At 38.7% G+C, this 15,041-nt stretch overlaps 1 protein-coding gene across 8 annotated transcripts in view; it reads right to left on the bottom strand.

Moving 5' to 3' along the window:
• Positions 1-7,662: 7,662 nt before the first annotated feature.
• LOC101125154 (ankyrin repeat domain-containing protein 36C) overlaps positions 7,663-15,041 on the bottom strand; it is a 156,667-nt gene continuing 149,288 nt past the window's right edge. For all 8 annotated transcript variants that reach the window (XM_063695574.1, XM_063695578.1, XM_063695577.1 and 5 more), the window contains 3 exons: positions 14,675-14,770; positions 14,453-14,582; positions 7,663-7,913 (listed from right to left, as the gene is read on the bottom strand). The gene's annotated coding sequence lies outside the window, so the exon portion shown is untranslated. The remainder of the gene's footprint in view (positions 7,914-14,452; positions 14,583-14,674; positions 14,771-15,041) is intronic.

The raw sequence follows: 15,041 nt of genomic DNA, 5'->3' as shown, positions 1-15,041 counted from the left end.
TTATATAAGGCGTGGGGCTGGAGTCCAGTTTCAATTTGCACATATGGCTAGTCAGCTTTCCCAGCACCATTTATTAGAGAATCCTTTCTCCATTGCTTGTTTTTGTCAGGTTTGTCAAATATCAGATTGCTGTAGGGGTGTAGTCTTATTTCTGGGTTCTCTATTCTGTTCCATTGGTCTATGTGTCTTTTCTTGCACCAGTGCCATGCTGCTTTGGTTACTGTAGACTTGTAGTATAGTTTGAAGTTGAAGAGCGTGATGCCTCCAGATTTTTCTTTTTGCTGAGAATTGCCTTGGCTCTTCAGGCTCTCTTTGGGTTCCACATGAATTTTAAAAGATTTTTTTTTTTCTATTTCTGTGAAGAACTTCCATGGTAGTTTAATGGGAATAGCATTGGATCAATAAATTACTTTGGGCAGTATGGCCATTTTCATAATATTGATTCTTCCTATACATGAGCATGGAATGTTTTTCCATTTGTATCCTCTCTGATTCCTTTGAGCAGTGGTTTGTTGTTCTCTTTGTAAAGGTCCTTCACTTCCCTTGTTACCTGAATTACTAGGTACCTTATTCTTCTTGTAGCAATTGTGAGTGGGAGCTCACTCATGATCTGGCTCTCAGCTTGATTGCTGTTGGTGTATAGAAATGCTATCACAATTTTTGCACATTAATTTTGTAACTTGAGACTTTGCTGAAGTTGCTTATCAGCTTAAGAAACTTTGGGGGCTGGGCGCGGTGGCTCATGCCTGTAATCCCAGCACTTTGGGAGGCCAAGGTGGGTGGATCATGAGGTCAGGAAACCAAGACCATCCTGGCTAACATAGTGAAACCCCGTCTCTACTAAAAATAGAAAAAATTAGCCAGACGTCGTGGCACACACCTGTAGTAGCAGCTACTCAGGAGGCTGAGGCAGGAGAATCGCTTGAACCCGGGAGGCGGAGGTTGCAGTGAGCCAAGATTGTGCCACTGCACTCCAGCCTGAGCGACACAGCAAGACTCCATCCCAAAATAAATAAATAAATAAATAAATAAATAAATAAATAAATAAATAAATAGCTTTTGGGCTGAGATGATGGGGTCAAACAGGGATAGTCTGACTTCCTCTCTTCCTACTCAAATACACTTTATTTCTTTCTCTTGCCTAATTGCCCTGGCCAGAACTTCCAATACTATGTTGAATAGGAGTGGTGACAGAGGGCATCCTTGTGTCAGTTTTCAAGGGGAATGCTTCCAGCTTTGGCCCATTCAGTATGATATTGGCTGTGGGTTTGTCATATATGGCTCTGATTATTTTGAGGTATGTTCCTTCAATACATAGTTTATTGAGAGTTTTTAACATGAAGGTTGTTAAATTTTATCAAAGCCTTTTCTGCATCTATTGACATAATCACGTGGCTTTTGTCTTTAGTTCTGTTTATGTGATGAATCACATTTATTGATTTGTGTATGTTGAACCAACCTTGCATCCCAGGGATGAAGCCTGCTTGATCACGGTGGATAAGCTTTTTGATGTGCTGCTGGATTCGGTTTGCCAATATTTTATTGAGGATTTTTGCATCAATGTTCATCAAGCATATTGGCCTGAAGTTTTCTTTTTTTGTTGTATCTGTGCCTGGTTTTTGGTATCAGGATGATGTTGGCCTCATACAATGTTAGGAAAGAGTCCCTCCTTTTCAATTGTTTTGGAATATTTTCAGCAGGAATGGTTCGAGCTCTTCTTTGTACATTTGGTAGAATTGAGCTGTGAATCTGTGTGGTACTGGGCTTTTTTTTTTTTTTTTTTTTGGTAGGCTATTTATTACTGCCTCAATTTCAGAACTCATTATTGGTCTATTCAGGGATTCAGTGATTCAATCTTGGGAGGGTGTATGTGTCCAGGAATTTATCCATTTCTTCTAGATTTTCTAGTTTATGTGCATAGAGATGTTTATAATATTCTCAGATGGTTGTATTTCTGTGGGGTCAGTGGTAATATCACCCTTATTATTTCTGATTGTGTTTATTTGAATCTTCTCTCTTTTCTTCCTTATTAGTCTAGCTAGTGGTCAATCTATTTTATTACTTTTTTTCAAGAAACCAGCTCCTCGATTCATTGATCTTTTGAATTTGTGTGTGTGTGTGTCTATCTTCTTCAGTTCAACGCTTATTTTGGTTGATTCTTGTCTTCTAGATTTGAGGTTTGTTTGCTCTTGGTTCTCCAGTTCTTTTAGTTGTGATGTTAGCTTGTTAACTTGAGATTTTTCTAGCTTTTGAATACGGTCATTTAGAGGTATAATTTCCCTCTTAACATTGCCTCAACTGTGTCCCAGAGATTCTGGTACATTGTCTCTTTGTTCTCACTGGTTTCAAAGAACTTCTTGATTTCTGCCTTAATTTCGTTATTTAACCACGAGTCATTCCAGAGCAGGCTGTTCAATTTCCATGTAGTCGTGGGACACTTCTGAGCTTCATGAGCTCTTGTAAAGTTGGTCTGGTGGTAACAAATTTTCTCAGCATTTGCTTGTCTGAAAAGGAGCTTATTTCTCCTTTGCTTATGAAGCTTAGTTTGGCTGGATATGAAATTCTGGCCTGGAGTTCATTTTCACACATTCACGCATCACTTCCCTGCGCAGGCGAAGGGGTTCCCCTTGGCTCTTTGTCGCTTCTGGGTGGGCTGTCACCCTGCCCTGCTTTTTTCCATTCTCCATGGGTGGAGCTGTTTTCCTGATCAGTTCCAGTGTGAGGACTTGGATATTTCAGTTGAAGGTGCTGTGTTTACTCATCCCTCTCATTCTTCTCTGTGAGAGCCATGCACCATAGCTGCTTCTAGTTGGCCATCTTGGCCCCCTTCTGGCTGAGCCTAATTCTGTGTAATAGAGGTTGTACATAGATATGCCCTATAAACACAGATTATAGAGAAGGATCATACAATATGATCATACAATATGATCCTTACATATGCACATACACGTGCAATATGGCTTTGCATGTGTCATGCATCAGTCAAAATTATTCTGTTTTTTACTTCAGGGTATCTTGACTATAGTGTTTCATATGTGTTTCTATTTTTCTCTGTATCACCATTTTACATCATTGAATGGACTGCTGGGCTAGACCTGGAAAATTCTTCTGCCAAGTGTACTATATGTCTAGGTTCATGTCACTGTGTGATATCGGTGTCCTTGTGACAACTGTAGGGGGATATAAGAGCAACAGTGAAATAAAGTCATCTCTCACAGCTAGCATGTATATTCCTATAAATTTATGTGAACAGGAAAATAGACACAAATTGGAACCATGGAATTCAAAAAACGGTCTCTTAAATGAAGTCACAGAAACTACGTGGAAATTTAATTTAAAATGTTGAATTCTGTCCTCAGTTGTATGCACCTCTGCACAACAGGTCTATCTTCTGGAAGGGTAAGGTATTTCTTCTCACATTTTTTTTCCTTCTGTCTTCTAAAAAGCTTCATGTGAAAGCAGAAGACTCATGAGAAGACATCTAGAGACTAGCCCTAAAGTGCTTTTCTCCACAGGAATGTCACCCAGGCACTACATCCAGGAGTCTCAGGTGCCACTGGGTTCCCATCTTCAGTGAGGCAGAGCTGGGAGAAAGCACGCAGCATTCAAATTTCCTTCAAGTCACTTGCTTAAGGTATACATTGAAGGTTCAAACTAAATTTGAAATCCTTTTTTTGTTGTTTTTTACAATTAGCACTTTTTTGTTATTTTTTAATGTATACATTTTTTATTATACTTTAAGTTCTAGGGTACATGTGCACAACGTGCACGTTTGTTACATATGTATACATGTGCCATGTTGGTGTGCTGCACCCATTAACTCATCATTTACATTAGGTATATCTCCTAATGCTATCCCTCCCCCATACCTCCACCCAACAACAGGACCCAGTGTGTGATGTTCCCCACCCTGTGTCCAAGTGTTCCCATTGTTCAATTCCCACCTATGAGTGAGAACATGTGGTGTCTGGTTTTTTTTCCTTGTGATAGTTTGCTGAGAATGATGGTTTCCAGCTTCATCCATGTCCCTAAATAGGACATGAACTTATCATTCTTTATGGCTGCATAGTATTCCATGGTGTATATGTGCCACATTTTCTTAATCCAGTCTATCATTGTTGGACATTTGGGTTGGTTCCAAGTCTTTGCTATTGTGAATAGTGCCGCGATAAACATACGTGTGCATGTGTCTTTATAGCAGCATGATTTACAATCCTTTGGGTATATACCCAGTAATGGGTTGGCTGGATCAAATGGTATTTCTAGTCCTAGATCCTTGAGGAATCACCACACTGTCTTCCACAATGGTTCAACTAGTTTACAGTCCCACCAACAGTGTAAAAGTGTTCCTATTTCTCCACATCCTCTCCAACACCTGTTGTTTCCTGACTTTTTAATGATCGTCATTGTAACTGGTGTGAGATGGTATCTCATTGTGGTTTTGATTTGCATTTCTCTGATGGCCAGTGATGATGAGCATTTTTTCATGTGTCTGTTGGCTGCATAGATGTCTTCTTTTGAGAAGTGTCTGTTCATATCCTTTGCCCAATTTTTGATGGGGTTGTTTGTTTTTTTCTTGTACATTTGTTTGAGTTCTTTGTAGATTCTGGATATTAGCCCTTTGTCAGATGAGTAGATTGCAAAAATTTTCTCCCATTTTGTAGGTTGCCTGTTCACTCTGATGGTAGTTTCTTTTGCTGTGCAGAAGCTCTTTAGTTTAATTAGATCCCATTTGTCAATTTTGGCTTTTGTTGCCATTGCTTTTGGTGTTTTAGACATGAAGTCCCTGCCCATGCCTATATACTGAATGATATTGCCTAAGTTTTCTTCTAGGGTTTTTATGGTTTTAGGTCTAACATTTAAGTCTTTAATCCATCTTGAAATAATTTTTGTATAAGGTGTCAGGAAGGGATCCAGTTTCAGCTTTCTACATATGGCTAGCCAGTTTTCCCAGCACCATTTATTTAATAGGGAATCCTTTCCCCATTTCTTGTTTTTGTCAGGTTTGTCAAAGATCAGATGGTTGTACATGTGTGGTATTATTTCTGAGGGCTCTGTTCTGTTCCATTGGTCTATATCTCTGATGGGACGTATCTCAAAATAATAAGAGCTATTTATGAGAAACCCACAGCCAATATCATACTGAATGGGCAAAAACTAGAAGCATTCCCTTTGAAAACTGGCATAAGACAGGGATGCCCTCTCTCACCACTCCTATTCAACGTAGTGTTGGAAGTTCTGGCCAGGGCAATCAGGCAGGAGAAAGAAATAAAGGGTATTCAATTAGGAAAAGAGGAAGTCAAATAGTCCCTGTTTGCAGATGACATGATTGTGTATCTAGAAAACCCCATTGTCTCGGCCCAAAATCTCCTTAAGCTGATCAGCAACTTCAGCAAAGTCTCAGGATACAAAATCAATGTGCAAAAATCACAAGCATTCGTATACACCAATAACAGACAAACAGAGAGCCAATTCATGAGTGAACTCCCATTCACAATTGCTTCAAAGAGAATAAAATACCTAGGAATCCAAGTCACAAGAGACGTAAAGGACCTCTTCGAGGAGAACTACAAACCACTGCTCAACAAAATAAAAGAGGACACAAACAAATGGAAGAACATTCCATGCTCATGGATGGGAAGAATCAACATTGTGAAAATGGCCATACTGCCCAAGGTAATTTATAGATTCAATGCCATCCCCATCAAGCTACCAATGACTTTCTTCACAGAATTCGGAAAAACTACTTTAAAGTTCATATGGAACCAAAAAAGAGCCCGCATTGCCAAGTCAATCCTAAGCCAAAAGAACAAAGCTGGAGGCATCACGCTACCTGACTTCAAAGTATACTACAAGGCTACAGTAACCAAAACAGCATGGTACTGGTACCAAAACAGAGATAAATTGGAAATCTAACAGAAGCATTTAGAACTACATGTCAAGCCCAAGTCACTTTTAGATATTTGAAAATGTATACAAACCATATGGGTCTATTTTCCCCAAAAGTGTGTTTTTTGCAGTAGTGGTTAGGAGTATTCTTTTGTGAGATGGTATTTTTCTTAAGCAACCACCATTTAGATTCTTAGTTCTCTTAACTTTTAGGTTAACAACTCAATACATCTTCCAAGTGTCCTCATATACTTTTTCCGGTTTGACTATTAGTTTAGGTGGTGCCTATGGCCCATTTAAACTCAGAGACTCTGAGGCTCTGATGTGTATCCATCTGGTTAGAGTATATGTGAGTAAAGCCAAGGTCAGTCAACGACTTGACCTCACTACCTTTTCCAAAATTTCTAGTTCTAACATTGGCTAGCAATTTTGAATGCTTGTCAGACAAATACCTCAGAGCCCTTGCCCTGCTAATGCAGTCATTATTAATAGTGAAAATTACATTATGTTGCCTTATTTAATGATGTAATGCTGAGTAACCATTTATAGAGCACCTATTCTGGGAAAGATTAAAAATATACAAAGTGATAATAAATGGTCTCTGTCTTAAGAAGCTTAAGAGGAAATATGACATATTAACAAGTTGCCATGAATTAAGGCATCATATAATAATACAAGAAGAGAGTATAAACTATTTTAATAAACATGTTCTACAAAATGGAGCATTTGGATCCTGAAAGGGGGCTAGAATTTAAAAGTATGAGTTGAGAGAAAAAGCATTCCAGTCAGAGGTACCAGCAGAAAAAGTAGCTCTGAGACAGGCATTGGAATTATCAAATATATTTTTCTTCAGATTTTATGAAAGTATGCTTATCCATGAATGCCGAAGTGCTTATCTATGTCAACATTTTGTTAAAGAGTTACTCAAGCTCAGAAAATGTAGGGAAATTTTATTTATATTTTCTCAGAAAATATATTTATTTATATTTTCTCAGAAAATATATTTATTTATATTTTCTCAGAAAATATATTTATTTATATTTTCTCAGAAAATATAGGGAATTTTTAGTTTATATTCTTTGATTTTACCATGAATCTGAATTTCTGTTATTTAATTGTTTAAATAGTTACTTTAATTTTTGTGTTAAAGATAACATATTATAGAATATCTAATTTACTTATCACCTTCAGGAAAATCAAATAAGCATTTGTGAAGTGTCAACTATTTTCTCTGCAGTGGTGCTTTTCAAACTACCCAGAGTGAAAGACTTTTATTTTCTGTAAAATGTAAAATATTGTGGCAATGTCAGATTGCTATAAAAGGTTTTCAAATCCGTACTTCCAGGTACTTCAAAATTAGTTTGCAGATTAGTACCAGTGGTCTTAGTACAATTTGAGTAGCTACAGTAAGTAAGGAGTTGATACAAAAGAAATACAGCATATTGTCACCATCATTGGTATAAGAATGTTGTGGGGAGGACTAGGCTTACCTATGTAACCAGTGGAAAACGCAGCATATGGTACAATTACTAAAGATAAATATAGACATAAAGAAGAGCGATGATAAAAGCTGTTCTGGATCCCAGTTAAAATCTTTGGGGTTACTGCTTAACTCTCTGGACTCACAGCCCCGACCCACCATCCCCAATGTGCAGGTTCACTCATGGAAAAACAGTTTCTAGACCAGCAGCTGAGGATGCATTTACTCTATGTTCAGCCCACTCAAAATACAGTTCTGTAATCAGAATACAAAAACAACCACCACCAACAACATCAGCCCAACTTTCTTTACTGTGTTTCATTTAATGCTGAAATCAGACAATGATTAGAACATGAAACTTTGTTTGAAAAAGTATATTCAATAAATTTTGTCTTTAAAACAGAGCTCTTGACCTATAAAGTATAAAAAGTAATTACAATGAAATGTTCTTCAGTAAATCTGACACTTTGGGATTCCAGGCAAAAGGATCGCTTGGGTGCCAAGAGTTCAAGACCAGCCTGGTCAACATAGTCAGATTCTATCTCTGAAAAAAAAAAAAAGAACAAAAAACAAAAGTTAAACAAATCAGTAAATCTGAGATGCACTGGTATAATTCACTGGCTTGCCCAGTTGGTACTCTCTTAGCCATGGCTATTCCTGATGACTAACTGGCAGTAAAAGCCAGGAAATTATGGAGGTCTACTGAGGAGTCCCCTCTCGAAGTGAAGTTTTCCCATTATTTACACTTAAGAAAAAATTAATGTGAGATTGGATTTTAAACATCCCCATTAAAAACAGAAGAATGGAGGGAAAAAGGTGGGCGGGGAGGGAGAGAGAGAGCTGAATAAAACATTTACTTTATCATTTATCTTTTAAAGTCACATGGAATGCCAATTCCAAAATCTCTTAATTTTTAGAACCACTGCAATCTAAACACTGTCATCAGAAACATGCCAAGTGTTGGTTCTCTGTGGTAGGTCTCCCATCTTACTTATATTTTCACTGTATTAAACTTCACCCTTGCATGGGTTTACCCTCCAGCCTCTGGGCCTTCACTAACTAGGACCACATCTACCTGCATGTTTTGCTCTCCACTTTCTTTGCCATTCACTGGCCCCTTCTTTAGTGTTTGGTCTTCAGGTCGCCACTTTCCCTTTTAGCTAATTCCATTACTCTGATTTTCTCTGTTCCTTTAGCTACCCTATCCTAGAACAACTCTCCCAGGGATGAAAATGGGGACTTCAGAATTGAGAAATAAAAGGGAAGATGTTATGACAACCTTCCTATCTTATTTTTTGGTAAATCCACTCTTTCCCTGTCTCTATCTCTCTCTCACACACACACACACTCACACACACACAGAAATTTACAGGGTAAGAGAGATTAGGAAGATAATTTTGGTGGTAGAGTCAAGAAGAGGTGCTAATATTAAAAGAGAGATTGGAATAAAATGTTTTTAGAATTCATAGGTATTATGATATTCTATTGTAAAATGCTATTGGTTAAAATTATCTTTGTATGGGCAAACTGAGTCTCTGTCTCCAACTGTCTGTGAACAAGCTATTCAGTTCACTAAACCTCAGCACCTCATCTGTGGAATGAGCACCATAGTAGCTCCTGTCATAAAGGTTAAATGATTTTGTAAAGGACAGATTACAAAGCATATATAAAGTATTTGATTTTTTGTTATTAAAATACTTATAATGTCTGTAATATTTTTAAAGTAAAGAGGTATAATGATTTATACTTCTGTTTATTCTAGAAACTGATTCTTAGTTGAGCTCGGAGGTTTTTCAACTTTTCTTTCAAATATTGAGATAAATAACATTGATCTATCTATTTATCTATCTATTTTGAGATAGGATCCTACTTTGTCACCCAGGCTGAAGTGCAGTGGCCTTTGTCTTCCAGGCTCAGGTAGGATCCTCCTACCTCATCCTCCCAAATATCTGGGACTACCAGTGTGTGACACCACCCCCAGCTAATGTTTTTGATTTTTTTTGTACAGATGAGGTCTCACTATGCTGACAAAGCTGGTTTTGAACTCAAGCAGTCCTCGTGTCTTGGCCTCCCAAAATGCTGAGATTACAGGCATAAGCCCCTGTGCCTGGCCTTTTATTTTATGTAGATCACCATCCCTTACTGAGTATCACATAACTGTTATTATAAATCTTGAATAAGAGATTACATGTTTTGGCCAGGCACCGTGGCTCATGCCTGTAGTCCCAGCAATTTTGGAGGCCAAGGCGGGCAGATCACCTGAGGTCAGGAATTCGAGACCAGCCTGGCCAAAATGGTGAAACCCTATCTCTACTCAAAATACAAAAAAAAAAAAAAAAAAAAAATTAGCCAGGTATGGTGGCACATGCCTGTAGTCCCAGCTACTGGGGAGGCTGAGACAGAAGAATTGCTTGAACTCAGAAGGCAGAAGTTGCAGTGAGCTGAGACCATCCCACTGCATTCCAGCCTGGGCAAATGAGTGAGAATCCATCTTAAAAAAAAAAAAAAGACTACATATTTCATACAGTATTCCAAAACCAAAAACAACACTATGCTTTGCTTTTCATTACCATGAATCTATAAGTTATTAAGCTTTCGGTACTGCAAATATTGTCACGTATTAACAGTTTGACTTGAAAATACGTGTCATTTCTACTAAAAATAGAAAAGAAAGGCCTTGTCTTTAGAAGCTTCCAAGGAACATTATAACAGAAGTTATATTTTCCACAATTTGGGTTCAATTAATCTTATATATTGCAATTGACTTCAATAAAATTTTAATTTTTGAACACTTTAAGGTTTACAGAAACATTGTGAAAATAGTATAATATTCCTGGTAAGTACCCAAACTCTGCTTTCTCTATTACTAAAATTTTATATTAGTGTGGTGCATTCATTACAATTAAGGCATCAATATTGTTATCTTATTATTATCTAAAGACCATACTTGTTCAGAATTCCTCAGTTTTTATTTAGTTTCCATTTTCTGTTCTAGTGTACATCCTAGAATCTCATATTACATTTAGTCATTGTGAGACAGACTCCAGGTCAGTAAGTGCTGAAACAGGGGATGTTAAAAAAGAACCAACATAGATTACAGAAGGAAGACTCAAAGCTTCCAGAATGATTTTCTTTCTATCTAAAATCATTTTCTATCTTTCATCCTATCAGCACTCATAAATTACACACACTCATAACCTGCCACAATTTACTGGCAGATTGTGAAGCGGGAGCAGGCATGTCACATGGTGAAAGCAGGAACAAGAGTGAGGGGGGAGATACCACACACTTTTAAACAACCAGATCTTGCGAGAGCTCACCTGCTATCATGAGGAGTACCAAGGAGATAGTACTAAGCCATTCATGAGAAATCCACCCTCCTAATCCAGTCACCTCCCTCCAGACCCCACCTACCACACTGGGGATTACAGTTCAACATGAGATTTGGGTGGGGACACAGATCCAAACTATATCACAGGCGTTTCCCTATGTTGCTTAGGCTGGTCTCAAACTCCTGGCCTCAAGTGATCTTCCTGCCTCAACCTTCCAACGTGCTGGAATTAGAGGTATCAGCCACCATGCCCAGCCAGAAATTTCTTTCTCAAGGGGCTTTTCATCTCACTTGAAATTTTAGTTTAGGGATCTCCCAACTTACAAAGGGTTTGTGTTCCAAAATTTTGTTTCTAAGTCAGGTAGGCTCACTTTCCTACAGAAAATGAGAAGAAGCCAGTCCCAAAGCAAGCAATAAAAGCCTGTTGCCTCACAAGTGAACTATGATGTCGCTAAATCCATCAGGAGTAGTTTTACTTTTGCTCTTTGTTGAATGGGCTACTGTGGGCCTGTGGGGGCACCTAACCACCATTTATCTTATTTCTTTGAAGCAGGTCATGCTGTCACGTGTGGTCAAAAGGGAATTAGTGATGATAATGGAGCTTTCTCTGCCTCTCTCCCTCTTGACTGCCAAGGTCCAGGGAAGTTCACATCTCAGTGGTCACGGGCTGGCCAAGTAGATCCCCACCAGTTGCTGGATAATGCCTGTGAACTACTGGCTAGCATCTATTCTGAAAACCTAGCTTCTGGTTTGCTTGTTTATTCACCAGTATCTCACATAATTTTCTTATGACCATCTGGCACATAATATAGATCCCAAAAGAGTTTAAGAGGATTTACCCTTTAGGCAAAAAATACTGGCAGTGTTTATAGTCCCCTCAAAAAGAGAGAGGGAGAAAAAAAGAAAGAAGAAATGTTTTTAAAGGAAGAGATAGCACCATGTAACTATAAATAACTCTCTATATCGGACTGAAAATAAATTTTTGTTTTTTCTTTATTTTGGCTCATTTGGTAAGCTAATGAACTGGAAGAAAAGAACCAGTTTTAACTAAACAACTCTAAAAGATTTCAGAATTTGAAAACTTAGAGTTATGAATAGATTTGATTCACTTAGCCCCAAAACTATCAAAAGAAGTATATAAAATATTAATAGTCAATTTTCCACCAAAACCATTGAGCTATAGAATTCCAGATATTGAAATTCTAAGGAAATGTTCTGTTTTAGAATCAAATCATGTACTAGGCTGAAATTAAATCAAATACCATTACTGAGTATTGTTATTAGGATAAATATCTTCCCATACTTTGGTGAAATTGGAAATATTCTTGCAGAAGTGTTTTCATCTCTCACCCAGAAAAAGTAAATAATGACCTTCTTCCTTCTTCCACTTACTGTAAAATCCTACATTTACATATATTGTGTCATCCCTTGTTTTGTGATTATTTGCTTACAGATTTTCTCTAGGTGCTCTCTAAGCAGAGAGAACAGGGTACTGGTTAAGATTGTAGATCTAGGGGATCACTGATCTAGGTCCTATTCCAAATTTGATTCCTCACCTGCTAAGCTTGCAAGTGCAACTTATTTAAATTCTCTGAAGGTTAAATGTTTCATCTAAATAGGGATAATAATAAACACCTATAGCATAAAGTTGTTTGAGATTAAATGAGATAATACATGTAAAATTATGTGCCTGGCATACAGCAAGATTGTTGTTGTTGATGATGTTGATGATGATGATGATGATGATGATGATGATGATAATATTTTTCTATCCCCAGTGCACAACTGCTTGAATGTATTAGATAATCAATACATGTTTCTTGAACTGAGATCAATTTCCCCATGTTGTCTGACTGATGAAGCCCTACATTTTCTTCTAGAGGAGATGACATTTGAGCAAGATCTTAAAGAAAATCAGATGCCTTCACCTGACCACTGCTTGGTGATCCCATGGCACTTTGTACATCTCTCCATTAGCTCTCATCTCACCAGCCCGTCATTATTGTATGTGCTGCCTTCTGAAGCTTGCAGCTGGCTACATCAGGTAGAATAAAATCATCCTTTCGTAAAATAGTGACCTCCTTTTTTATTTGCATTTCCAAAGCCAAGCACGTGATAGGTAGACAATAAATGCTTGCTCCTGGGCTGCGCTAAAGGCATCTATAACCACTAAGCCCAAAGAGTGTGGCATCCCTTCAAAAGGAAGGAGCCAGTGTTTATATCACTTTTTCTCGATCTTCAAGGCTCCATTCAAAGCCCACCTCCAGCATGAGGCACTATCCAGTCCAATCCACAGTGATCACTCCCTTTCTGAGTCCTCCTAGGAAATCAGACACAGTCATTTGAGGTGTGTGTTAGTGATCTTTCCTCAGATGCCCTGTGAGCTCTTTTGCACAGTACCAAGGCATGTAATAGGCAGGAAACGTATTTAATTGCTTGGCTTAGTTCTAGTTTTCAATGTGTACTTCTCCAGAATTATCCGATTATCCCTAACTTGAGAGGATAGGCAAACTGGATTTGCACACACTGGAGTCAATTCCTGATACCCCCGGGGGTGTGAATGAACAGAGGTCTTCTTGCTGGCTTCTGTAACAGTATCTCTCTTTAGCCAGCACCCAATTTTTGGAACCATTATGAGCACACAAAAGCAGCATTTTACACAAATCAAAAAATAGCTCCCAACCATGTCTTTGTGGCATTGTTAAACAACAGTAAATTGTACTTTGAGTTCTATTTCCTCGAATTAAATGAAATGAGAAGTGGGCTCAAGTCCCCCAGAAAGAGACTGGAGGGAACCACAATCTTTCCTGTGATTAGATACACCACTAAGGAAATCTGACACTGAGCAACTGAAAGCTGCCTATTCTCATTAAGAAGAGCTACAGACAGACCCTTTTCAAAGACTAGTAACTGGACACTTATTTCTTTCACAAATTATCTTCTTTTCCCTTCTTCATACCAGGAATTCTCAGGGATTATAATCCTCATCAATATAACAAGCCTCCAAAGTCATATTTTTTAACTTTGTGACATGCCCTCCCACCTAACTACCCCATTTGACACCTGCAGCCATCCTCTAGAGAGGCAGACAAGATCGACCGTCTCACTTTACAGAAGTGCAAAGAGTAGCTGGCCTAATGCCACAGCCAATGAACAGATGAAGGAGGCCTACAACCACCTAGTCTTCCCTACTTCTCCTCACTCCTCCCCTCCGACCTCCTTACGTCACCACTGACCAATGGGTCACTGTGTGGCCGTTCAGCATCTTCCTATGCTGTGTCAGGCAAGAGAAATTCTGGAAAGAGAGCATCTCATGTTTATTAAGGAGACTGGGTGTCCTTGTAGAAAGTCCTGCCATGCACAACCCCAGTCTTAACTGATGTGTTTCACCATACTGAAGGCAAGTTGCCATCTAACATAGTTGAAGGGGAGCCAGTTGTGGTGATCTTTGTTCCTGCTGAAATATGGAAAGAAAATGAGGAAATGAGCTCATTTTCAAAGAAAATGAACATTCTTTCACATGAAAGAAATAGGAGCAAAGCGACAGGAGGGAAACAAAGCTTAGGGTTGGTGTGAGATACACAGACAGGGTGTTAGCCCCACAAACAGTGCTGCTGGGCCAAGTTAACTCCCTGTTTTTCCCTATATATGTGGTGTGGAAAAGCTATTTATAAGATGTGTTTAAATATTTAGGACCAAATAAATCAACATTGTTGGGAAACATTGACTCTGACCAGAACTCATTTCCTCACCCTGGTCCAATGTGAATAACAAAATGAAGAATATCAGGATGATTCGAGACCAGGAATAGTACAGATGTCCAACACTTCCACCTGGAATCCCCAGAGAGGCCCGCTTTTCGCCTCCACACTGGTTGGTGACCTGGCATGAGAGAAATGACAGAAATCTCAGAAGACTGGCCTCATGAATAATCCTCAGTTTCAATGGAACAAAGCAAGCCTTCTAGAAATTACCTGACTCTGCAGTTCACTCTGCTGCTTCAGATGAAAATTTTCAGGTCTGTCTGCCACTGTAGTGAAGGACCGCTTTGGGTAGTGTCTGTGGAGAAACTTTTTAAAGGACATAGTTGAAATATTGTGCTACAAACCAATTCTTGAACACCAATCGTTTTGTCCTACCTCTCTGTGACAGTGAAAGACGGCTGTGCTCTTGGCAAAGGTCATCTCTCTGTCATGATTCTGGATCTCCTTTTCTTCTCCTGATTATCTGTCACTCAGTTATCCCCACTGTCTTCCACAACTTTAACCTCAGCTTCTCTATTCTAGGAGACTCTTCTCGCAGGCTCAAGGCTCTCCTACCCTCCATCATTCCTCCCTCTAC

The sequence above is a fragment of the Gorilla gorilla genome, chromosome 12 (genome assembly GCF_029281585.2).
Source record: "Gorilla gorilla gorilla isolate KB3781 chromosome 12, NHGRI_mGorGor1-v2.1_pri, whole genome shotgun sequence".
In the NCBI taxonomy this organism is placed as follows: Eukaryota; Metazoa; Chordata; class Mammalia; order Primates; family Hominidae; genus Gorilla; species Gorilla gorilla.
The sequence above is the reverse complement of the archived record's forward strand: the minus strand, read 5'-3'. Positions and strand labels throughout refer to the sequence as shown.